Source organism: Bubalus kerabau, chromosome 10, assembly GCF_029407905.1.
Source record: "Bubalus kerabau isolate K-KA32 ecotype Philippines breed swamp buffalo chromosome 10, PCC_UOA_SB_1v2, whole genome shotgun sequence".
Lineage (NCBI taxonomy): Eukaryota > Metazoa > Chordata > Mammalia > Artiodactyla > Bovidae > Bubalus > Bubalus kerabau.
In genome coordinates this window covers 20,488,605-20,513,104 of record NC_073633.1, presented here as the reverse complement: position 1 = coordinate 20,513,104, position 24,500 = coordinate 20,488,605, and the positions used below count along the sequence as shown (strand labels likewise).

Here is a 24,500-nt window from a genome sequence, read left to right as displayed (position 1 = left end):
TCCCCAGCAATGCCCGTCATAAGAAAGGACCCCAGAGAGAAGCATTATTGGGCCCTGATCTGGGGAAACAAACACTTGTTTCCTGCCCCGAGGGCCACTGAAGGATACTTGAGGGACAATAACTGCCCAACTGGAAGCATTTTCAAAGCCTCATCATCTCTCACAAAAGTGCAAAGCCACAGTTCATCCAGCTAGCAGCCCCCCAAGGCTCCCCTGCCTGTCAAAGAGGCCGAAACACTGTTGAGAGAGCCCACAGGGGCTCCCTGTCTTCTGCTCCATCCCTTGCCAACAGCTCACCTATCACCCCCAAAGCAGCCATCAGCATCTTCCTGCACCCTGGGGGAGCCTGATGCACAAGCTCCCCTGGGACACCTGGTCTTGTGGGGCTCCCGTCCCTTCTTTCCCCCTTGAGGAGACCCATGGTCTGCTCGAGCTCTTCCTGTTTCTAGAAGTCGTCTCTGCCAACCACAGCCCAGCTGGCTTCCCTTCATTCTCTGCACTGGCTTCTGGGGCGATCGAGCCTCCTGGAGAAGGGGCACATGGTGTCTTTGCTGAGGAAGCAGAACAGATGCAACAGACTTGTAAGACCTACGACACCCAGCCCAGGTCAGAGTTCAGGGCAGCAAGGTAAACATGAGCTGAACGTGAGGTTATTTCCCCACAAATTCCACTCTCAAAAGGTCAATAACTCTCGAGGCAACAATAAGAGAAAAATTGCCAGGTAGCTTGAGTGATGGCCAAGTGTGAGCATGTGTTTGTGAACTTCCAGTGGATTTACTGACTTAAAGTGCAGGTCTGGGAGGTGGACCAGCATGACTAGAATAGGCAAATCCTCCCCCGGTGCACACGCACACACACACACTCTGTGTGATCCGAGACATTGTGGACTGCAGCCCCCAGCTCCAATACAGCAGCGCTATTCCTAATCCTTCTACCATTATTCCTCTCTTCTCCATGTTGTGAAGCCTTTCTGGTCTTCAAGAATTCTTCTCTCAAATCCAATGCCCCTGGAAGAACCGGATGGGCTTCTGATCCCAGTGGAGGGAGGCTCTGGCAAGGATGAGGGGGCTTTCATGGGGGAGGCAGAAAGCACCAAGAGGGAGGGGGGACGAGAGACAGGAGGGTACACCTCTGCAGGGCAACAGGCAGAAAGGCGGGAGGAGGGTGCCGGTGCCAGGAGGAGGTGGCAGCAAGTCTCAGGAGCGAAGGCGGATAGTTGAGTCCATCCAGGGACAGGCGTTTGCTAACCTGGCACTAAAAGGCCAGAGGTGGACTCATGTCATGACCAGGCCTCTCCTCATCTGCAGCTCCAGAGCCCTCCCCTGAACTCACAAAGGGAATCAACGTAAAGTCAGACTGCTCCTGGGAATTTAAAAACTGTCTTCCAAGAAGTACCCACAGGACTCAGCCTGCATCTTTGGCTCCATGTCTGTCTCCTTCCCCACATGCATTCAGATTCACCTTCTCTGTATATTGCCCTCAAGCCTCCCGGTTCTGATCACCCCTGACCCACCTGCGCCTACACAGTTCCCTGTGTCTCCCTGTGTTCCAGCCCTTCCATGACGGCTATCCTCATCTGGAGACACCTCCTTTAGGAAGACCACACCGAGAGCCTGTTTGTTTAAGCACTCGCGCTGACGGCTCTGCAGGTTCCCCAGGACCTGCAGTTCACCCACCCTCAGACTCTGTCCTTCCAAGGGTCCCTCCTAACTGTACCCACAGGATTTTAATTTACGGTGTCTGCATGGCACATAGGGAGGCTAATGACATTGAAAGAATGCTCTACTTACATTTCCCAGGAGAATGGGGCATAGCACACGGGACCACGGGGGAGCGCCAGGCTTTGGTCAAGAGGCAGAAGCAGAAGCGAGGGGAAGGCCTGCCACCAGAGCCTCTACTGGGGTTTCCATGGGAAAGGCAGGCAAGGCAGCTCAGGATTGGCTGGTTTGAATAGTTCCAGCAGAAGTGGGGGCACTGGGGCTGTCTCTACTTGCCTGGGACCTGGCACTGGGTTGGTTTAGGGCAGGGGAAATATATGGTGCGTGTGAGAGTAAGATAAGTAGGGGATTCAGAGTATGGAGTCTGATCACAGGGGAAATACAACCGTGTTGGCCATCAGCTCGGCCCACTGATTAGCACGTGCCAAACGGAAAAGACACTATCTAAGGAAACAGAGAATACCCATCCCCTCACTTCCCCTCATCCAGCTCAGGTTCCAGCATTTGTTCATCCACTCTTTGCTAATACAGTAGTTCTCCTGTTCTTTAACTTTCAGATACCTTGTTAACACAATCCCATGCCTAGGTGGACTCAAACATCTGCCTTCTCTCTCACAACTTGCTGCCACCAACTTCCTGGCATCAACACCCTCATCCCACCTGCCCTTCTGCCTGTTACACAGCAGAGATGTTTCCAGTCCTGGTCCTAATGTGGAACCTACTCCAACACTTCCTCAGGGACCCCTGAGCCAGGGACCACCCCCCCCCCCAAGCCAGTGAACATCATAATTCTGAAAACATAGCAGCAAAAACAAAAAAACTTCCCTGATCAACTGTGTGTGTAGGGGAGTGGGGGGGGGGGGGGTAGAGAAATGCTTGTATTTTATACTCCAGACAAAAGACTAGTTTCTCCAATACACAAGGATCACCTCTAATTCCATGAGAAGAGAACCAATAACCTCACAGAAAATGGGTAAAACATACAAATAGACAGTTCATAGAAATGGAAATGCACATGGCTCTCATCTATGAAAACATGTTCAGCCTTATTCAGAGCAAGAAAAATGCAAATTAAAACGATGTCAAGAAACTATCTTTGTCTTCCAGATTGGCAAATATCAGTAAGCTGGTAACACTATGTTGGAGGATATAGAAAAATGAGCATCCTCGTGTTCTACCGATAAGAGCGAACATTCTTATAAATTCTATGGAGAGCAATCTGCTGATAGCTTTCAAAACACAAACCACACAAAGCTTCTGACTCATCAGTGCCACTTCTGAGACTTTTTCCCACATGCACCCACTAACACGGCAGAATGACTAAAGCACAAGAAGATTCAGAGGGACATTGTGATGTCCCCAAACAGGAGATTTGTTAACTAAACTACATGCCATCCATATCATGGAATGTTACCTAGCTATAAAGGAGGATGACAAGCTCTCCATGAACTTATCTGGAAGCTTCTCCAAAGAGCTAAGTGGAGGATTTCCATAGTGGTAGTGGCTAAGAATCTGCCTGCCAATGCAGGGGACTCGGGTTCCATCCCTGGTCCAGGAAGATCCCACAGGCCGGGGGATAACTAAGCCTGCAAGCTACAACTACTGAGCCCAAGCTCCTCGAGCCCGCGCTCTACAATAAAAGAAGCCCACGCAGCATGACGACGAGGAGCTTCCACTCCCTGCAACTAGAGAAAGCCCATGTGCTGCATCAAAGACCCAGTGCAGCCAAAAATAAGAAATAAAGTTTTTAAAAAACAGAGAGCAAGCTAAGTGGAAAAAGACCAAGGGACAGAAGAATGCATACAGTGTTGCTACCTTTTTTGGGGACAGATCATACATGCATTTACTGATCTGCGCATGAAATGTCTCTGGAAGAATATGTAAGAAACTGGTGGAGTTGCCTCTGAGGAGCAGAGGGCATTGGGAAGCCAAAGGAGATGGGTGTGGAGACTTTTTCACTGTGAAATCTTTACAATTTTTGAATTCTGAACCATGTATATTTTTCTTCTAAAAAAAAAAAAGGTGGATATGGGGGCAAAACAAGCAAGATTCAATAAACAAAAAAAACAAAAAACTCCCTATTGCACTTTCCTTCTGGTTTCTACGCTCTCTCCTCACCTTCTGAGGACACGTGTGGAAAGGCTGTCTGCCAGCTGTCCCCATCCCCTCCTGGCCCTTCCTCCGCAACCCCAGAACGACGAAGTCACTGGTCTCTAAATCCAGGGGCCGTGCCCCAGTCCTCGCCTTACTTGAAGGCTCCAGCGACTCACTGCAGGCCAGGTCCCCTCTTCTTCATCATCCTTGGGCTCCCCCAGAACCCCACTCCCCAGGTCCCTGCTCTGTATCTGGGCTGCCTCCCCAGGCCCAGTCTCTGAATGCCAGCACCCCTGGAGCTCACTTCTAGGCCCTCCTCTCTGCTCTGCACTTTGCGGGCCACACTCCCCCTGGGGCACCTGGTCTACCCAAGGCTAAGCTTGTCATCTACATGTGTGTCATTCCCAAACATGCATCTCCAGCTGGACCTCTCTTCTGAGCTCAGGCCCCCATTTGGATGACTCCCTGGGGTTTCCCACACAACAGGCCCCAAATGTAACTCACCAGCTTCCAGCCAGTTTCATCCTCCACACCTGGATGGCTTCCTTGCCTGTGTTCCCTCCTGCATATCCCTCGAACCTGGCCACTCTTCACCTCCTCCACTACCGTCCATCTAATGGAAGCCGTCCCACCTCAGGGCCTCTGCACTCCAGTTACCTCTGCCTTCAATATTCTCCTCCATTCCTCATCCCTGCTTTATCTTGATTCTTATCTATCTTCTAGAACTCAGATTAACACCGCTTCCTCAAGAGACCTTTCCTAGTCCCTAGACCAATGACTCTCAAATGAGGGTGATTTTTTTTTACATTTGGCAATGTCTAGAGATGTTTTTGATGATCACAACTGGGGTTGGGGTATGTGGGGAGAGGCCAGGGATGCTGCTAAACATCCTACAACACTCCAGACGGTTCCCACAACAAAGAGATATCTGATCCAGAATGTTGGGAGTGGAGATGTGAGAGCTCCTGCCCTAGGTTAAATCACGTGTCCATGACATACTTTCATAGCATGCTCCATTTCTCTTGAAGAGCACCTATCACCATCGTGTCAATATTTAACTGTGCAAAGGTATTGGCCAAGTTTCATCTTCTAAGCCTTAAGAGATGAATAAATAAATTAAAGTCACTGGCTTGGATTTATCGCTATATCTCCAATTCCCATGCCCAGCCTCAAGCTCAGAGCCTTGAGTTTGGTAGTGAAAACATATGGAGAGATATGAAATACTCAGGGCAGGGATGGGCAGTACTGCAGAGCACTCTCCCCGTGTCTTGGCCTCCAACTTTGTGGGATCCTCTGTGCCACCTGATGGTGGTCCTTTCCCTGCCCTGGACCAGCCTCTGCCACTTTGCTGCAGCACCTAGGTCTGCGTAGTTTTGCACACCCCTCAAATCCTGTCTCCACCTAGGTGGTTCCACAGGCCCCTTCAAGCCAATGGATATGCCCTCATCATCTTGTCAAACTGGTCGCTCCTCCTGTTAAGTTCATCCAGCAGCCTCACCACTACTCACCCAGCACAGACCCCGGTGCCCTGTGTAGCCCACCCACTCTCCAGACCTGCTCTTTCCACCCAACTCAGTCACCAGGCTCCAGTGCTTGCCTTAAGCCTCCTTCCCTGCCAGGCCCTCTGTGACATCACTTTCAGCTCTGCCTATCTCAGATGACAACACACCTGTATCACTTCCTGATTAAAACCCCCTTCAGTGCTTCTCACGGAACACAGCGTGGAGCCCAAGTTTCTTGCCTGGTCCCAGACCCTTCACCCTCCGAGGTCCATATCCAGCCCCAGGCACAAACACCGCCACTTGTCTCCTGCCGCAGTTCAGGCCCTCCCCCCTCCCTTCCCTCTTCCCCTTCCTGTCCCCCTCCCTTCCTCTTCCTCTATTTAGATGCCTGAAAAGCTCATGTTCATCCTTAAGATCTAGTTCTAACTCTTCTTCCTCAATGGTATGGTGGTTCCTCAAAAAATGAAATGTATCATTTCCATTGAATCCAGCAATTCCACTTCTGAGGACATACCTCAAAGAACTAAAAGCAGGGACCCAAACAGATATTTGTCTATTCATGTTTATGGCAGCTGTACTGTCAAGAGCCTAAAGGTGGAAGCGACCCATGTCCTTTGATAAACAAAATATGGTATATTGAACACTGGAATCTCATTCTACCTTCAAAAGGAAAGAAAATCTGATGTATACCACACCAATAAACCTTAAAACACAATACTAAGTGAAAGAAGCCAGACACAAAAACCCTTATGTTGTAAGATTATGCTTAAAAAAAAAAAAAAAAAGACTCTACTTACATGAGGTACCCAGAAAGCAGCATGGTGGTTACCAGAGGCAGAGGGGGAGGAGGGAAAGGGTGGTTAGTGCTTACCGGGTACAGAGTTTTGATTTTGTAAAGTGAAGAGTAGGATGATGATGAGGATTGTACAACAATGTGAATGTCCTTAATGGCACTGAAGTGCACACTTTGAAATGATTAAAATAGTAAATTAAGCTATATGGTGTGTACATTTTACCACACACAAAAAAGGCAAAAACCAAAACTCACACCCAAGCTCTTCTTGTTGAAATCCCCTGTATGCCACCATTAACTCCCCAAACCCAGGCACAGCCCCATCCAGCATCCCCGATCCCCTACCTCACACCCTGGGTGGAGCTGACCAGACCCTCCTCTGTGTACTGCAATTACAGACTGACCTCTGCCCTCCCAGACCGAAGGCTTCTGCTGAAGAGGGCTGTGTCTGACTCCCTGCTCCTTCTGCAGCATCTAGAGCAGTCTCTCATCCTTCAGTGAGAATTAGAAGAATGAATAACCCAGACCGGTCATTCTGGCTTCATACTACCCCAAATTTCACAGCCTGTTGCCCTCAGAACAGCAATTTACTGCTAAGGCTCATTGAGAAACTCCTCCCATTCCTAGAGAAGATAAATCTTCACCCTTCCATGAAGCAAAAAGGTCAGAAGGGGCTTCCATGGATGGTTAATAAACAACTAACTCAAGAGGAATAAACAAAATAAAACCAGGTCTGGGCTGGGGTAAGAGTGCATGGCCCTTGGGTCTGATACCCGGTGCTCTGCCTTCCCTCCTCTGCGTGGCGAGTGGCCGCTGATTCACTTCCTGTGACCCCTTCCAGGGCAGCAGGAAAGGGGACCATGGAGGAGCCAACTCCTCAGGGCACGTAGAGATGATTAGTCACTGGCTGGAAGGCTGCTGACCTTAGTACCTGGGCCGACCATAGGCCTGCTTCTCCCACGCCTGCCTCCTTATGGAACCCAAGGTCTGGGAGGCAAAGAGACCTTGGCCTTGGATCCCAGCAAGAGGACCAGTGGGCCCAGCACTTTTCCTGTTCTCAGAGCTCACACGGCCCCCATAAGCCCTTGGAGATCCCACACACAGGTTCCTCACACACACACAGTCCTCACTTCCAAAACGGGGCTGCAAGAGAAAGGTGTCTTCCTGGTCCTGAGGGTAATCATTGGGAGGGTCTTCAGAGATCATCTAACCCCATGGTTCTCAATTAGAGGTGATTCTGCTGCCAGGGGTCAATTGGCAACATCTAGAGACATTTGTGTTTGTCAAGAAAGAAGCAAGAGGTGGTTATGGGCATCTAAAAAGTAGAGGCTGCTGTCAAAGCACGGGACAGCCTGGCAGCAACAGAAGTATCTGGTCCACAGTGTCAACAGTCCCCGATCCCAGCCAAGCTGTCTCTTCTACAGATGAGGAAACGGGGGCCCAGAGAGGGACAGGGCCAAAACCATACTGTGAGTCAGATCGTGTCAGAATTAGAATCTCCAGGGCTCCCCACCAGCCACTCCAGCCTTCAGCTCCCAAGACTCCTGTGACTGACAAAGACTGGTGGCAAGCTGGCCAAGTAGAGGGACTCAGAACCCTGAGATCCAGACAATTCATGATGGCTGGGCTTGGTGCCTTTGGCAGACTCCAATGCATCACACCAGGGCCAGCCTGACCACAGGGCTCCCACATAACCAAAGAGGAAGAATGTCTTAAGGGGCTGCAGTGTGCCCAGGCAAAATGCCCATGTGAGGCTTAGGTAAAATTTACTGTATAAGTCCTCACAGAGCTCTTTGGGGTGGTCCTGGCCTGGGGTCAAGGCCAGAAGAGGGAACAACTCTGTAAGATAAACCGTGGGCAGAAGGACAGGGCACGGTGGAAACCATGCCTGGGATCACTGCTTTGAGGAACGCTTTTTCCCTGGCTGCCAAAAATGATCTCTCACACCTGTGAGCTCCTCCATGCCATTTCAGAATGACACCTAGAGTCACCCTTGCCCTTTTACCCCGGAAGCCAATACTGTCTCCCACCACAGCCCAGACACCAGGGTGCAGGTCCACCTAACAGTACCGATGACGAAACCCCGTTACTCATGAAAGGCTGACTCACACACGTCCCAACAGGCAAGCTTTTCCACCACTGTTGCTGAAAGTCACCAGACTTGTAGCGATGGTGGTGATAGAGAGGAGGCAAGGAACAGGAATGTCTCAGCTATGTCTCATGTCAGGGTCTCCCTTCTTCACAGGAAGAGAGCCCATGAGGAGTGGCTGAGGGACAAGAATGGGGCAGGGGAACTGCAGAGGCCACGGAAAGAGGAGTCACCATTACGGACTCATCTCTTCACAAAGTATTATCATTGTTCCCTCTACCTGCCCTGCTCCATTCCTCCCCAGTTTTCCCAACATGCTGGTAAACTCCTACACATCCTTCAAGGCCCAACTTCTGGAGTCCCTCTCCCAACATCAATTCCAACTAATTTGGCAAATCACAATGCTAATGGGAGAAGACCTGGAGGTCAATAGCAGGGGAAACGCTGAAGTTCCCTATCGATCTAATATGGGGGCCTGCACAGGCTCTGCTTCCCCTGTCTCCATGTGTGTGCACAGCACCCTGGCCTCCGGGCTCTCTGTCCTGTCTGTGGCCTATGTGGCCGACTGCAGTAGCATGGTATGGAGGCTGAGGCGTCAGTGTCTGGAGCCAGACTAATCCTGCTACCCCTCTCCCCGCAGCTGTCATCTTGGCCAAAGTTATAGCTCCTTGCTGAGGCTCAGTTTCCTCATCTATAAAATGGAGATGATCTAGTTTCAACCTCATGGTTGTTGTAAGGATTACCTAGGACAAGCACTTAGAACACTTAGAACTAGTTGGGTGTCTGGCACCCAACTAGCATTCGGTGAATGCTTATTACTATTACTAAAAACACAGCCCTGCTTGTCCAAGCAGTTAGAAAAGGCAGGGTCTACATTTCCGGTGAGTGTGAAGAGGACAGACACCTCTAGGGACCTCATCTCCTGTTCCTGCAATAACCTCTTTGGGAGGGTTTCTCGCCATCAGTGTCTTTTCCTCCAATAAACACCACATGGCCTTGAGTTTTCCCTTAGAACACAGACAAAAGTCCTTTGCAGAAACAACAGTGGCTGGAAGAATGAGGCGGGGCGCGGGACATTTAAATTGCTCAGTGCTGGTGAATGTGTGGATGTATCTCCCATATTTTCTATCCCATAGAAAGTTTCAGCTTCTACCCTACCCACCCCACCCACACACACCCAAGCTTCTCCAACCTGCTTGTCCCGACACAGCATCCCGGAAATTCAAGCTCTTGGAGTCTCCGGTAAACCACTTATTGGATTCCTAAGGGAGGCCTTGGAGCCAGGAACCCTGAGCAGAATGATGTCCTCACTCTTCTGGGCCCACAGGTCTGGTTGCACCTTCTCAGACTGGCCTGTGAGCCTTCCCCAGCAGACCTGAAGCTTCATCTCTTTCCCCAGGGCCATCAGCGACTTGACTTTGGTCCTCTTGGGTTCTCCAGGGCCCCGGGGAATTTGAAAAGGTTGCCTGGAGAGAGCACTGTTTTCACCACTAACAGAGGCGTAGCCCACCTCTGGAGAGCAGCAGTTTCTTTTGGGGATGGGGGTCTGATGGGGAGCGCTCCCCATCTGGCTCTCTCAAATCACTGTATGTGGATGGTGATATATTTGGCTAGGGGCTCCCCTCTGAGTAACTGGAGGCAGTTGGCCTGAAGGTTCTTGCTGAGGCAGCTCCTAAGCACCCCTAGCAACCTGGTGCCTGGGACAGAGACCCAACTTAGAATTGACTCAAATCCAACCAAGAAAAGCTCCACCTTTGCCTTCGAGAGGTCACTGCTTGTCCGTCAACAGAGGAGTGGATAAAGAAGATGTGGTACGTATACACAATGGAATACTACTCAGCCATAAAAAGGAACACAATTGTGCCATTTGCAGAGATGTGGATGAACCTAGAGACTATCTCACGGAGTTAAGTCAGGAAAACAAGCCACTTATTAATGCATATATACAGAATTTAGGAAAATGCTATTAGACAATCTTATTTTACAAAGCAGAAATAGAGACTCAGATATAGAGAACAAAGGTATGGGAGGAAGGGGGAGGCTGGGATGAATTGGGAGATTGAGATTGACATATATACACTACTGTGTATACAATGGGCTTCCCAGGTGGTACTAGCGGTAAAGAACCTGGCTGCCAATGCAGGAGACATGGGGATTCGATCCCTGGGTGGGGAAGATCTTCTGGACGAGAGCATGGCAACCCACTGCAGTATTCTTGCCTGGAGAATCCCATGGTCAGAGGAGCCTGAGGGGCTACAGTCCATGGTGTCACAAAGAGTCAGACACGACTGAAGTGACTTAGCACACACACAGGTATAAGACAGAGAAGTACTGAGAACCTACTGTGTAGTACAGGAAACTCTGCTCTGTGCTGACCTAAATGGGAAGGAGATCCAAAAAAGAGGGGATATATATAAAACTATAGCTGATTCACTTTGCTGTATGGCAGAAATTAACACAACACTGTAAAGCAACTATACTCCAATAAAAAATTAAAAAGAAAAAGAGGTCACTCATCTCTGGGCCTCAGTCTCCCCAGCTGTACAATGAGGAAGGGCGGCCTGGATGTGTTCATTTATTTAACATATATGAGATAAGCACCCACTGCACACAGGGCACTGCTCTCGCTCCTGGAAATAGAGTAGTGAATAAAACAGCCTAAAAGCCCTGCCCTCATGGAACTGATCATCTAACAGGGAAGACAGCTGATAAACAAGATTTTTAAGGTGAAATATACAGGATATCAAATCAGTCAATCCTAAAGGAAATCAACCCTGAACATTCATTGGAAGGACTGGTGCTGAAGTTCCAATACTTTGGCCACCTGATACAAAGAACTGACTCTTTGGAAAAGACCCTGATGATGGGAAAGACTGAGGGCAAGAGGAGAAGGGGTGATAGAGGATGAGATGGTTGGATGGCAGCACTTCCTCAATGGACGTGAGTTTTAGCAAACTCCGGGAGATAGTGAAGGACAGGGAAGCCTGGGGGGCTGCAGCCCATGGGGTCGGAAAGAGTCAGACACGACTTAGCGAACAACAATGAACAACATACAGGATATTAGGCGGTAATAAGTGCTGTGGAAAGGAAAGCACAGAAGAGGTGTAAGACTGTGAAATCTAAGGCTTATTCCAACTGAGATATGCTGGGTCTCAAGCTCTTACTCCACTGGGTTCTCATTAAGAGCCAGGAATGGCAGTAGGAAGCCAGGCACGGCCTATGAGTGTAGGAACCACTGGTCTGTGTGTGAAGGGTGGGGGTGGGGTAGGTGAGGTGGGGGTGGAGGCCAAGTGCAGGGCCTTGAATCCCAGCTATGCTCTCAGTGGCCTTCTCCAAGGAGCAGAACTGGCCAGCTCTGGGTATTCTGGTCTGTTCTCAAGCCAAAGCAGACACCACGTCTGCTAAGGAATCCAAGGTTATAGGGTTCCTGGCAGAGCTTCAGATGTCTTCAGGGCGCTGTCATAGAAAGTCTGCTACACACTGCCTTTCCACTCGATGCTAGCCTTGGATCTCAGACCCTTCCTGTCCCTCCTAGACTCTCCCCTGTGTTGTAGAGTATCCTTTCTCCTTACATGGCTGGAGAGGGGTGATTTTTCACCAATTTTTAGCCATTTCTCTTCCTCTAGAGATTATTTTTGACTGATAAGTACTTCATGTGAACCTACTGTGTGCTCATTATGAGGAGTGCTTAGAGGGACATCAAGATGAGTGATCACTTCCCGGAAGGAATTTACAGCCCACCCAGGGAGGTCAGGCTAACAGACAAACATGTGAGGAAATACCTGTTTGCTTTGCAGCTTACAGAGCCATTTGGACTACATACTCTTGCATGAAACCATACAGAGTCTATTGTTCCCATTTTACAGATTAAGAAATTGAGTGCTCTTCCCTAAATCCATGGTTGCCCCATGGAATGGTAAGGAGAGGAAGAAGCAAATGAAGACTAGCATTTCCAAATAAGATTTCCTGGAGAAATGGGTAAGATTTGGTACAGATGGGCCAAAGGCCCTCTGCCTCCAACCTAGAGCAAGGCCATGTTGGACATGCATCCCACCACCTGCTACTTCTCCTAGCCTAACCAGAAGTGGACAGAGGGTGAAGTGAAAGCCCAGCTGTCTGGAAAGACAGATGGGATTATGGACATGCTCACTGGCTTAAAAAAAAACAAGTTGGGTAAAGATTTCAAGGGCCTTCAGGAATGGCGTTGGACACCTTTCTGGTCTGACTTATCAGAATATCCTTTCTGTTCCACAAGGGCAAAGATCCATCAGCTGGAAAAGAGTCTTTGCTATTTCAGGTTAATTCATTCCATTCTTGTGGGGCACTTTCAGGTATTACGGCTGTGTGTGTATGCTAAGTCACTTTAGTCGTGTCTGACTCTTTGTGACCCCATGGACTATAGCCTGCCAGACTCCTCTGTCCATGGGATTCTCCAGGCAAGAATACTGCAGTGGGTTGCCATGCCCTCCTCCAGGGGACCTTCCCGAACCAGGGATCCAACCCGCTTTCTTAAGTCTCCTGCACTGGGAGGCGCGTTCTTTACCACTAGCGCCACCCCGGCTATAGCTGTGAGCAAAACAAGTCTCTGCCTCCTGCAGACCATGTAGCTTAGCAAGGAGCTTGCCCTCTCTTGGAAGGGCTTCCTGACCGGATTTTATTTCTTCTTGGAGGTGTGCTTCTCTGGGCCTACCCCTTTCAGGGGAAGAACCTCAAGGGAGGGAGAGAAGAAATGAACCCTTGCTGATAAGGGGCCCAGCAAAATGGAGAACCAACAATCTGACTGTGGTTTGTGGTCCAAGTCCACCACTTTTCTCCAGCAAATTACTTAACCTCTTGGAGCCTCCGTTTTTGCTCATCTGACAATGGAAAAAGACCTACTTCCTCACTGGTTAATGGGGCGGGGGTGGTGGTGGTGGGTGAATTCAGGGAAGCACCCATGAGAGTGCTGTTAGCTCCTCTCTGATCCTCTGACCTCCTCCACCTGTTCTCTCTGCCTCTGCATAGTTAGGACCATCTTTCACCCTCTTCCTCACACACAGCTGAGCGCTCCTCGAAACCTAAGCAAGAGGAAGCCGTTCTGTTCAAATCGTCAAGGGTTGTAGAGCTCGCTCTAATCCCTGCCTCTGCCCATCCTCTATCCCTCTGCCTACCCTCTCTCCTTAGTGATCATCTTGAGGAGCGGGGGAAGGGAGGTGGGGGGGCGTGGAGGATGCCCAGCAGGGCTGTGGCCTGAGGGAGGCAAGATAGAAGCCCGGAACTCCTCGTGGCTGGGCACCCAGTTATTCAGGGCCCTGACGGTGAACCCCACCTCAACCGGGCAGAGGGCTGCCCCCTCACCCGCACCCGGTCTGGCTCAGCCTAGTCTCCTATCATACATCTTGGCCGGGGGAGGCGGGAAGCACAAACGTAAACATCCCTTAAGAAATCGCCAACTCTGCCGTTCCCATCTAAGGATATATATTTTTCTTAAGGAATCGAGGGACAAGGGGGAGGGACGCAAACGCTCATAAGAGCGAGAGACGGGAAAAGCTAGAAAGCAAACTTCACTCGGATCTTAGCAGGGACCCTGTGCCAGGGTAGCGGCCGTCCCACCTTCGCATCGGCTCCTGGGCGGAGGAGTGGGGGCAAAAGAGGCTGCATTTCACGGCCGCCTGGTGCAGGGCCGTCCCGGGGTAAACTTTCCAAGAGTCGCCCGGGGAGCCGCCGCCGGGCTCCAGGGAGCCTGAGGGGGCGGCGGCCGAAGTGGGGTGCGCGTGGACGGGGAGGCGGAAGGACGCGCGTCGTGGGGCAGTCCTGCCCTCGGTTACCTGGGCTCCGAGGGTCCCGGGCATCCAGCAGAAAGGGCGCAGGGACGCAGGACTCGCAGGAGGAGACCTGGACTCCTCGCTGCCGCGTGTGCCGCTGGACCGCCGGCTCGCTGCACCTGGCTGGGCGGTCGGCGCGCCTCCCAGCGGGCCCCGCCCATCCCGCCCGCGGGGGGCGGAGCCGGGCGGGCGGGGGCGGAGCCGAGGCGGGGCACCGCCGGCATCTCCCGGCCTGCATCTAACAGAGAGCCACCCACGTCGGACTCCGTGACCTCCCAGGGGTCGCCCCGCCACTCGCCAGCCTGAGGCGCGAGCCAAGCCTGGCACCCAAGTGGAGTCGGAGGTGTCCATGGGCCCCATCTCCCCTGCAACTTCCACGCCCACCTCCATTTCTAGGAACAGAGGCCTGAGAGCCCCGAGGCCTCCTGGAGGGCAGAGCCACTGAGCCTGCCCTTCAGAAGAATGCATGGGGTGGAGCACAGGGAAAAAACAACTGGGCACCCGCAGCCCCACCCTACCAATGTCCTCTCCCCGCTGGGAGGGTTTCTTGGCCGTTCGCAGCCCCTGTGGTCAGTTCCACCCAGCTGTCTTCGGAGTGCCCCAGCGAGAGGGGAGTTGCCACCCTCGCCCTTTCCCCAGGCCCCTATTTCTCAGGTCTGGAAGGTGCTCGACCTGGACCTCTGCCACTCAGCGGACACAGTGAAAGGAGTCAAAGGGACACAGGGCAAAGAAAACACACACACACACACACACACACACAGCCCACCCCCATGACCACCTTCACCACCCAGACTCCCTGGCTACTCCCAGGTTGCAGCCACTTCCGGCCTAAGCCCTCCTCCTCCCAGAGGAACTCTCAACTCCCAGACTAGTGTAGAGGAGCATCCCACCTGTGGCCCCAGGCTCTCTGAGCTCCTTCTGCTCCCTTCCTTGCCATGTTTGCTAGGTGTGCAAGCAGTGGCAAGAGCACTGGACCTGGAGTCCAGAGACCTGGGCTCTAGCCTCCTTTTAGTTCTGTAACCTGGGGCAAATTGCTGTCCTTTCTGAGTCTCAGTTTACGATGAGTGGGTTGCAGTTGATGATCTCTAAGGCCTTTTTTGTGCTTCGTCTCTCAGTTGTGTTGGACTCTTTGCAACCCCATGGACTGTAGCCCACCAGACTCCTCTGTCCATGGGGATTCTCTAGGCAAGAATATTGGAGTGGGTTGCCATGCCCTCCTCCAGGGGATCTTCCCAACACAGGGATCGAACCTAAGTCTCTGGTACTGCAGGCAGATTCTTCACCATCTGAGCCACCAGGGAAGCCCAAGAATACTGGAGTGGGTAGCCTATTCCTTCTCCAGGGGAACTTCCCAGCCCAGGAATGGAACTGAGGTCTCCTGAGGTGGATACTTTACCAACTGAGCTACCCGGGAAGCCCAAGGCCCGTTTTATGGATCCTCAACCACACTATTGATCATCTGGCTTATTAGGTTTTCCTATGGCTACATACCTTGTAAGAGGATGGGTGGGTGGGTGTGTACTAACTTGGCCTCTCAGACTTAAGTTCTTGAAGGGAAAGTGATGTGACTGTACAACCAGGCAGGCAGTCATCCTGGACAAACCAGAGCTTGACAAAGAGCCAGTCCTAGCTTTTGTTGAATTCAGAGTGGCCTCGAACAGGTCCCTTGTAAACAATCCTGGCTTTGCCTTACAAAGGGACCAGATGAGATATGAAGTTCTTTGAAGGGGGAAGGCAAAGGGTGTGTGCTGTTTTTTTTGGATGGCCATGGCGGTGATGGGCTTCGCAGGCTGAATGGGTTATGAGGCATTTGAAGCCTAGAGCTGGCCTCATCCCCACCCTGTAGACACTGCAGCAGGCACAGGCACCCAGCCCAGCCCACCCCACCGTCATACACAGACAGCAGGAAGGGTGACCCCCCCAGACTCCCAGTCATGGCAGGCCTCTGGTTTGCAGCTTGGGAAACTAAAGAGATTAGATAAGATTCATAATAAGAGTTTACTAAGGTAAAGAGACATGGTCAGTGGATTACTGATTAATCGATCAGAATGTCTTGGCAGAACAGCTGGTCAGCAAGTGCCACAAATTCCCACCTCTGCTCTTAGGGAGATTAAGGTCTAGCTGAATGATTAAACGGGAGCCCTTTGGAGAAGGATGTGGAAGAATGAGAGGCTCCTGGGGATGGTGAGACTCTGGGAGAGCAGAGCAGGGGGAGAGGGGCTAGAAGGCTTAGACTTAGACCATATGAAGAACTTAGGAAATATTGGGTTCAACTCCCCTGTTTCATAAGTGAGGAAATGGAGGTCCAGAGAGGGGAAGTGACCTGCCCAATGTCACACAGCAATGAGTTAGCAGAGCTGGAACTTGAACCAGGACCTCAGGACTCGGTACTGGGTTTGGGCCTCCCAAGGGAATGGGAAGCCTGGGAAGGACAGGGGCGTGCACTAGCGCCTAGGACAAGCATTCTAGGCAGGAAGAGAAGCTGCACCCAGGTGCAGAGGTGGGGACAAGCAGAGAGGAGGGGCTGCAAAGCCTGGCTGACACCTGGAGACCTTGAGGGTTTCGAGGGCACATCTGTTGGGCTATGTGAGCCATTCCTGGAGATCCACAGGCCCCCATTTACCCAGAGAGGCAGCAGGAGGGCGTGAGGAATCATGGAAAGAGCACAAGCAGGGAATTCCCTGGCGGCCCAGGGGTTAAGACTCTGCTTTCACCAACCAGTCAGGGAAAGGTCCCACAAGCCATGTGGCTTGACGCCCCACCACCCCCTCAAAAAACAAAAAAGAGAAAAAGAGCACCAGGAGTCAAATGGCCTGAGCAGTTGCTTCTCCTCTCTGACTCTTGCTTTTTTTTATCTACAGAGCCAGGATCATAACCTCTTTCCTTTTCGGGTATTGTGGTGACCACAAGTACATTTGGAAGTGGTCTGTAACCTGCAGAATGTAGACCGAACATGATGTTTTGGGTTTTTTTGTTTCTTTTCAAGTGCCTCCATTTGTGGAATTGCCCAGTTGGATCTGGCTCAGCATGTCTCTCTGTGGCAACAGGTGGATAAAAGGGAGACCAGGAAGAAAGGAGAGGACAGTCACAAATGTCACTTCTCTTTCAGACACCTTGTAAACCATAACTCAAATCATCCTTTTTGGGAACCTAGCCCCGCCCCATCCATATGACCTGGAGTCTCCCTTCTCTCCCTCTGTCCCTCCCTGGCACCTGCATTTTTAGGGTGCAGGTATAGGAACTTACTTTTCCGAACCAGATGCCTATTCCTCAGGGAGCCAGCTAGCTCCTCCCGGGTGGGCCCAGACCATCCTCTTTGTTCAAAAGGCTGTCCAATGGCTGAAGAGTGCAAAAGAGGTCATTTGTAGTGACAGGGATGGATCTAGACTCTGTTATACTGAGTGAAGTAAGTCAGAAAGAGAAAAACAAATATCCTATATTAACGCATATATATCAGTCAGTATGGAATCTAGAAAAATGGTACAGATGAACCTATTTGTAGGGCAGGAATGGAGATGCAGATGTAGAAAATGGAGTTGTGGACATAGCAGGGGAAGGAGAGGGTCGGATGACATACATATAGTACCACGCATAACATAGATAGCTGGTGGGAAGCTGCTGTATGGAACAGGGCACTCAGCTGGGTGCTCTGTTGTGAGCGACCTAGATGGGTGGGATTGGCAGGGGTGGGAGGGGGATCCAAACAGGAGGGGATATATGTATACATGTAGCTGATTCATGTTGTTGTACAGTAGAAATGGACACAATATTGTAAAGCAATTATACTCCATTTAAAAATAAATAAAACCATTAAAAAAAAAAAACAACAGTGCAAAAGAAACTCTCACCTCCACTTAATAGCAGTACTCAGGGCCCCTGTGTTCTCAGCTCTCTTGCACGCAACCCTAACTTAACCCATCAGAGCCCTCCGCCTTCTCATCTCTCCTACAATGGCATTATGAGGGCAGGGCTTCCAGCTCCACTTTGAGAAAACTGAGGCCGGGAGAGGAGCCAGGACGCAGCCAGCCGTGGGCATCTGTAACAGCTCCTCCCCCACCCCACCAGAGCCGCCCTGCTGACAAGGCCCTTTTCCAGCCATCGTCTCATCGGGGCTGGAAACACTCGCCGCCTTTTACAGAGGCAGAAATGGCCACTCGGGGAGAGCATGTGGTTGATGGGAACCTCTAAAAGAGCTTTCCTTTCAGCCATTGTGTTCACACAAGTGGGCAGCCCAGTATTAGTTTCCTGGGGCTGCTGTAACAAACCACCACAAAAAAACAGAAGCTTATTTTCCCACAGCCCTGGAGGCTGGAAGCCCTGAATTCAGGTGTCAGCAGAACCACGCTTCCTCTGAAGCGTCCATGGGAAGTTGTGTCCACGTCCCTTCCAGCTTCTGGTGGCTCTCGGAGTTCTGGAGGCATCGCTCCAGCCTCTGCCTGCATCTTCCCATGGCCCTCTCCTCCGTCACTGTGTCCTCTCCCCCTTGTGTAAGGACACCAGCCATTGCATTCAGGATAACCTCATCTTGCTGCTACTGCTGCTAAGTCACTTCAGTCGTGTCCGACTCTGTGCGACCCCATAGACGGCAGCCCAACAGGCTCCACCGTCCCTGGGATTCTCCAGGCAAGAATATTGGAGTGGGTTGCCATTTCCTTTTCCATCTTGAGAGATCCCTAATTACATATACAAAGACCCCTTTCCAAATAAAGTCACAGTCGCAGTGACTGGAGGTTAGGATGTGGACTCAGCTTTTTAGGGGACACAATTCAACCCACTTGAATTGTGTCTTTCCTCCCACTGCTGGCACCTGGTGGCCCCTTGAGATCAGTCTCTTTTCCTTCTTCCTTCAATTTCTCCCTCATCTCACCCCCTGCTACAGCATCTTCTCCGGTCTGCTCATGTTACAAGGAGAAAGGGGACTGAAGCCACCTGAGGACCTTGCTGGGAGTACGCAGTTGGGGGCCTCACTTCCTTTTCACTTCCTCCCCATCACCTCTTAGTCTGACTGTGGTGTTTCAACAGCACCTTCTGAGCTGCTTCCTCTAACACCTTTTCATCACGGGGGACCTGTGCTCACCCAACCCTGTGCCCCAGCTCCTCTTCTGATACCCAGGAGCTGACAGCCCATTGCCAGGAAGCAACAAAACTTGGCATTCTGAGCAGAGAGCACAGACTCCCAGGCAGACCCCCCTGGGGTGGGGGGCACCATCTCTCTGTAGGTGTGGATCCTGTCTTCAGAGCAGGACTGAGGAGAGTGGAACATGAAAGGCTGAACCATGAAGAGTATGTGTGAAGCAGGTAAGATGCTGAGAGGGAAGGGGACCCACCTTGTCTTGGACTCACCTTGGTCAAGGCTAGGTCAGAGAGCCTCCCTAGGGAGAGACATGTTGTTGTTCAGTCACTCAGTCATGTCCAACTTATTGTGACCCCATGGACTGCAGCATGTCAGGCTTCCCTGTCCATCACCATCTCCAAGAGTTTGCTCAGACTCATGTCCACTGAGTCAGTGATGCCATCCAACCATCTCATCCTCTGTCGTCCCCTTCTCCTCTTGCCTTCAATCTTTCCCAGCATCAGGGTCTTTTCCAATGAGTCAGTTCTTTGCATCAGGTGACCAAAGTATTGGAGTTGCAGCTTTAGCATTAGTCCTTCCAGTGAATTTTCAGGGTTGATTTCCTTTAGGATTGACTACTTTGATCTCTTTACAGTCTAAGAGACTCTCAAGCATCTTCTCCAACACCACAGTTCAAAAGCATCAATTCTTTGGTGCTCAGCCTTCTTTATGGTCCAACTCTAAATCCATACACGACTACTGGAAAAACCACAGCTTTGACTAGATGGGCCTTTGTTGGCAAAGTAATATCTCTGCTTTTTAATATGCTATCTAGGTTGGTCATAGCTATTCTTTCAAAGAGCAAGCATCTTTTAATTTCATGATTGCAGTCACTATCTGCAGTGGTTTTAGAGTCCAAGAAAATAAAATCTGTCACTGCTTCCATTGTTTCCTGTTGAGTTTTAAGCCAGCTTTTTCACTCTCCTCTTTCACCTTTACCAACAGGCTCTTTAGTTCTTCTTCACTTTCTGCCATAAGGGTGGTGTTATCTGCATATCTGAGGTTATTGATATTTCTCCCAGCAGTCTTGATTCGACTTCTGCTTCATCAAGTCTGGCATTTCACACCATGTACTCTGCATAGAAGTTAAATAAGCAGGGTGACAATATACAGCCTTGACATATTCTTTTCCCAATTCTGTAACAGTCTGTTGTTCCATATCTGGTTCTTATTGTTGCTTCTTGACCTGCATACAGGTTTCTCAGGAGGCAGGTAAGCAGGTCTGGTATTCCCATGTCTTTAAGAATTTTCCACAGTTTTTTGTGATCCACACAGTTAAAGGCTTTACTGTAGTCAATGAAACAGAAGGAAATGTTGGTCTGGAATTCTCTTGCTTTTTCTGTGATCCAACAGATGTTAGCAATTTGGTCTCTGGTTCTTCTGCCTTTTCTAAATCCAGCTTGTAGATCTGAAAGTTCTCGGTTCATATACTGTTGAAGCCTAGCTTGAAGGATTTTGAGCATTACCTTGCTAGCATCTGAGTGCAATCGTGTGGTAGTTTGAACATTCTTTGGCATTGCCCTTCTTTGGGATTGGAATGAAAACTGATGAGTCTGTTATCCCAAGGACCTGAAGGAAGCCACAGGCCCACCCTGTGCCAGCTGGGCTCCTCAGGAGGACTGGTCTATATCAAGATTCAGAGAATCCAGAAAGGCCTTCATCATTTGACCCAAGTAAAGATGCTCAGATTGAACCAGAGATGTTGTGAGAGGGGTCAGCAGACTCGTGGTGTCCAGAAGCTGCCTCTGCTGCGGATGCCAGCTTCCCAGGCCCAGGCAGTATCTTTATAGTAGCTGAAGGCCTCAATTATTCTACACACGGGGCTTGAGGGAACCCCCTGCTTGCTAGGGGAGGGCTAGAGAACTGGTCTTCAAGCTTTGTTAGCAAAGAAGTGCACTGTTTTTGTTGAGTGGGGCTTTATTTGGGGTGACCTGGGGGTGGGCAGTCAGAGATTATGAAAAGGGTTTAGCCCACTCTCCCCCTGCAGGCACCAAGCTACTTCTGTTTTCCTCACCTATCCTCAGAGGTTCTCTGTGACTGCATCCAAAAATGCCCTAATAAGGAAATGTAACACGTGGTCCAGTGATTCTGAACCCTGGCCAGACAGAGATGAATAATATACTAGAAGGAATAAATAGCAGAATAACTGAGGCAGAAGCATGGATAAATAACCTGGAGGACAGAATGCAGAACAGAATACAGAAAAAAAGAATGGAGAGAAAAAAAAAAGACAGCCTAAGAGACCTCTGGGACAACATTAAATACATGGACATTTGCACTATAGGGGTCCCAGAAACAGAAGAGAGAGAAAAAGGACCCGAGGAAATATTTGAAGAGGTAATAGCTAAAAAGTTCTCTAACATGGGAAAGGAAATAGTCAAGTCCAGGAAGCACTGAGAGTCCTAGGCAGGATAAACCCAAAGAGGAATACACTGAGACTCATAGTAATCCAACTGACAGAAGACAAAGATAAAATATTAAAACCAACAAGGGAAAAATGACAAATAATATACAAGGGCACTCCCATCAGGTTATCAGCTGATTTCTCAACAGAAACTCCACAAACCAGAAGGGAATGACACAATATATTTAAAATAATGAAAGGGAAGAACCCACAACCAAGAATACCCAGCGAGACTCTTATTCAGATTTGATGGAAAAATCAAAATCAAAGCTTTCCAGGCAAGCAAAAGTTAAGAGGATTCAGCACCACCAAACCAGCTCCACACCAAATGCTAAAGGAACTTCTCTAGGTAGGAAACACAAGAGAAGGAAAAGATCTACAGAAAATAAACCCACAATACTTAAGAAAATGGTAATAGGATCATACATATCAATGAAAGGTGAAAGTTTAAGTCACTCAGTAGTGTCTAATTCTTTGCAACCCCATGGACTGTAGCTCACCAGGCTCCTCTGTCAATGGAATTCTCCAGGCCAGAATACTGGAGTGGGTTGCCATGCCCTCCTCCAGGGGATCTTCCCAACCCAGGGATCGAATCTAGGTCTCCCACATTGCAGGCGGATTCTTCTGCCTGAGCCACCAGGGAAGCCCATACATATCAATAATTACCTTAAATATAAATGGATTAAATGCACCAACCAAAAGATATAGACTGGCTGGGCAGAGGAAAACATGTGCATGAATGTACTTCCACTCACCACATCACTCTGCTTGACCCTCCAAATTGTATGTAATTATTTTTTATTGTTACATTAATCATATTCCCATTATGGCTTGCAATTATAATTATCTTTAATTTTTTGTCTGATTATTGATTGTAAAGCTGACAAACAGTTTTTACAATTGTGATTATGTAATTATTACTCAATACCACTGTATCAGGAATGGTCAGGAGAAAAGTAATAGAATTCTATATCACCAAAACTACCATTTAATAAACAAACAAGCAAACAAACCTGTAATCATTTTAAAAAATTGAGATGTATATCAGAATTATCTTGGAATTTTTTTGAAAAATACAAATGTCTAGGTATTGCTTTTTCTTCTCCAAAGCTCCAGATATGTTTCTAATGAGCAGCCATAAAAACAACTGGACAATATGATGATTTCTTACTTTTAACTAATTTGTTTCACTTTTTCTTTTTCATACTCAGTGCTACCATTTCATTTAGTTTATGTTTTCCAATTTCTCCATCTCTTTTCTTTTTGATGTTCTTTCTCAAGCCTTTATCAAGCATAGTAGAAAAGCTTTTGTATACATATATATAGATAGTATGTATAATATATATATTTTAGAAACATGAATATTTGCCTAATGAAAAAATTTATGACATTTTGATTCTACATGTTTGACTTAGTATGAATAGAATGCTAGATTTCTAATTTTAAAAAATAGATATGCAATAAGTAACAAAAGTTTACTCTATAGCACAGGGAACAATAGTCAACATATTGTAATAACCTATAATGGAAAATAATGTTTAAAATAATGTATGTGTATATGTCGGAGAAGGTGATGGCACCCCACTCCAGTACTCTTGCCTGGAAAACCCCATGGACGGAGGAGCCTGATGGGCTGCAGTCCATGGGGTCGCTGAGGGTCGGACACGACTGAGCGACTTCACTTTCACTTTTCACTTTCATGCATTGGAGAAGGAAATGGCAACCCACTCCAGTGTTCTTGCCTAGAGAATCCCAGGGACGGGGGAGCCTGGTGGGCTGCCGTCTATGGGGTAGCACGGAGTCGGACACGACTGAAGCGACTTAGCAGCAGCAGTATCATGTGTATATGTATAACTGAATCACTTTGCTGTACACCTGAAACATTGTAAGTCAACCATACTTCAATAAAATATATATATTAACACAAAATGTTGACTGCCCCAGTGAACCCAGAGACCCCCTCCCTGACTCCTGCTCTCTCTCAGCCTCCCAGGCACCAGCTGTCTGCAGGCTCAGGGCAAAACCTGGACTCAGCTCTCCTTCAAGAATCACACAAATATACATCACCTTTAACCCCGCAATCCCATACCTGAGAATGCATCCTAAGGGAATAAACCTCAAAGAATGAAAAAGCTCATGAGCAAAGTTTCTGCATTCTATCTAACAGCAGGAAATGAAGGAACCTACGAATCTAGCTCTTGAGCACTGGTAAGCACCACACCCCTTTTAAGAGCTAATTGGGAAGATCGTTGCAACATGCGAAAGCCCTGTTGAACGCAAAATTGCACTAGGCAGGGGACCGGCTGTGAAAATGTTGTTTTATGTGCCTGTAGAGGGCTGGAGAGGAACCGGGGGAAGAAAGAAAACCGAAACACCCACTTACTAGGTTTGGGATTGTGGGTGATTCTTTTTCTGACTTCTAGTACTGTTGTAATATGGTTTGTGCAAAATAATATGAGTATATAATAATAGTACTTCTTATTAGTCTTGAGTTCAGGAAAGGCTTCTGAAGGCGCTTATTCGAAGCAGGTATAAATGAGCACAGGTCCTCACGTGGGCTGCCTCTGTGGCATATTTGCATTTGAAGGAAGCTGAAGTTTCAGGCAGACAGTAGTCTTCAGGCTGGGGCGGCAGAGCTATTTTACAGGCAGGGCAAGGCCCCGCAGCCCTCACCTGTGAACGAACACCCACTCTCACAGGCAGGCAGCCTTCTCAGCCAGTGTGCCGCCTTTACGGGGCAACGGAGAAGGGAGAACTGACAGGTTACTCAGCCTCTGAGCTTCACCTGCTCTGCACAACAAGAATAACGGTGGGGTCAAACAGGAACACCCTGACTAGGTTCAAAGCTAGTGGGAGAGCTGAGCCCAGGTGGCTCTCAGCCAAGGGCAAGGGCCTCCTCCCCTCCACTTTCAGGTCATCCCCCTGAGGAGGGGAGGGGACCCAGTGCTCTTTAGAGCCACCCCAGCAGCCTGGATGGGCAAGG

The 24,500-nt window shown here is 49.4% G+C and overlaps 1 protein-coding gene across 1 annotated transcript in view; it reads right to left on the bottom strand.

Annotated features, from left to right (window-relative positions):
• PAQR5 (progestin and adipoQ receptor family member 5) overlaps nucleotides 1-14,149 on the bottom strand; it is a 97,567-nt gene extending 83,418 nt beyond the window's left edge. The window contains exon 1 of the mRNA XM_055536845.1: nucleotides 14,004-14,149. The gene's annotated coding sequence lies outside the window, so the exon portion shown is untranslated. The remainder of the gene's footprint in view (nucleotides 1-14,003) is intronic.
• Nucleotides 14,150-24,500: the final 10,351 nt, after the last annotated feature.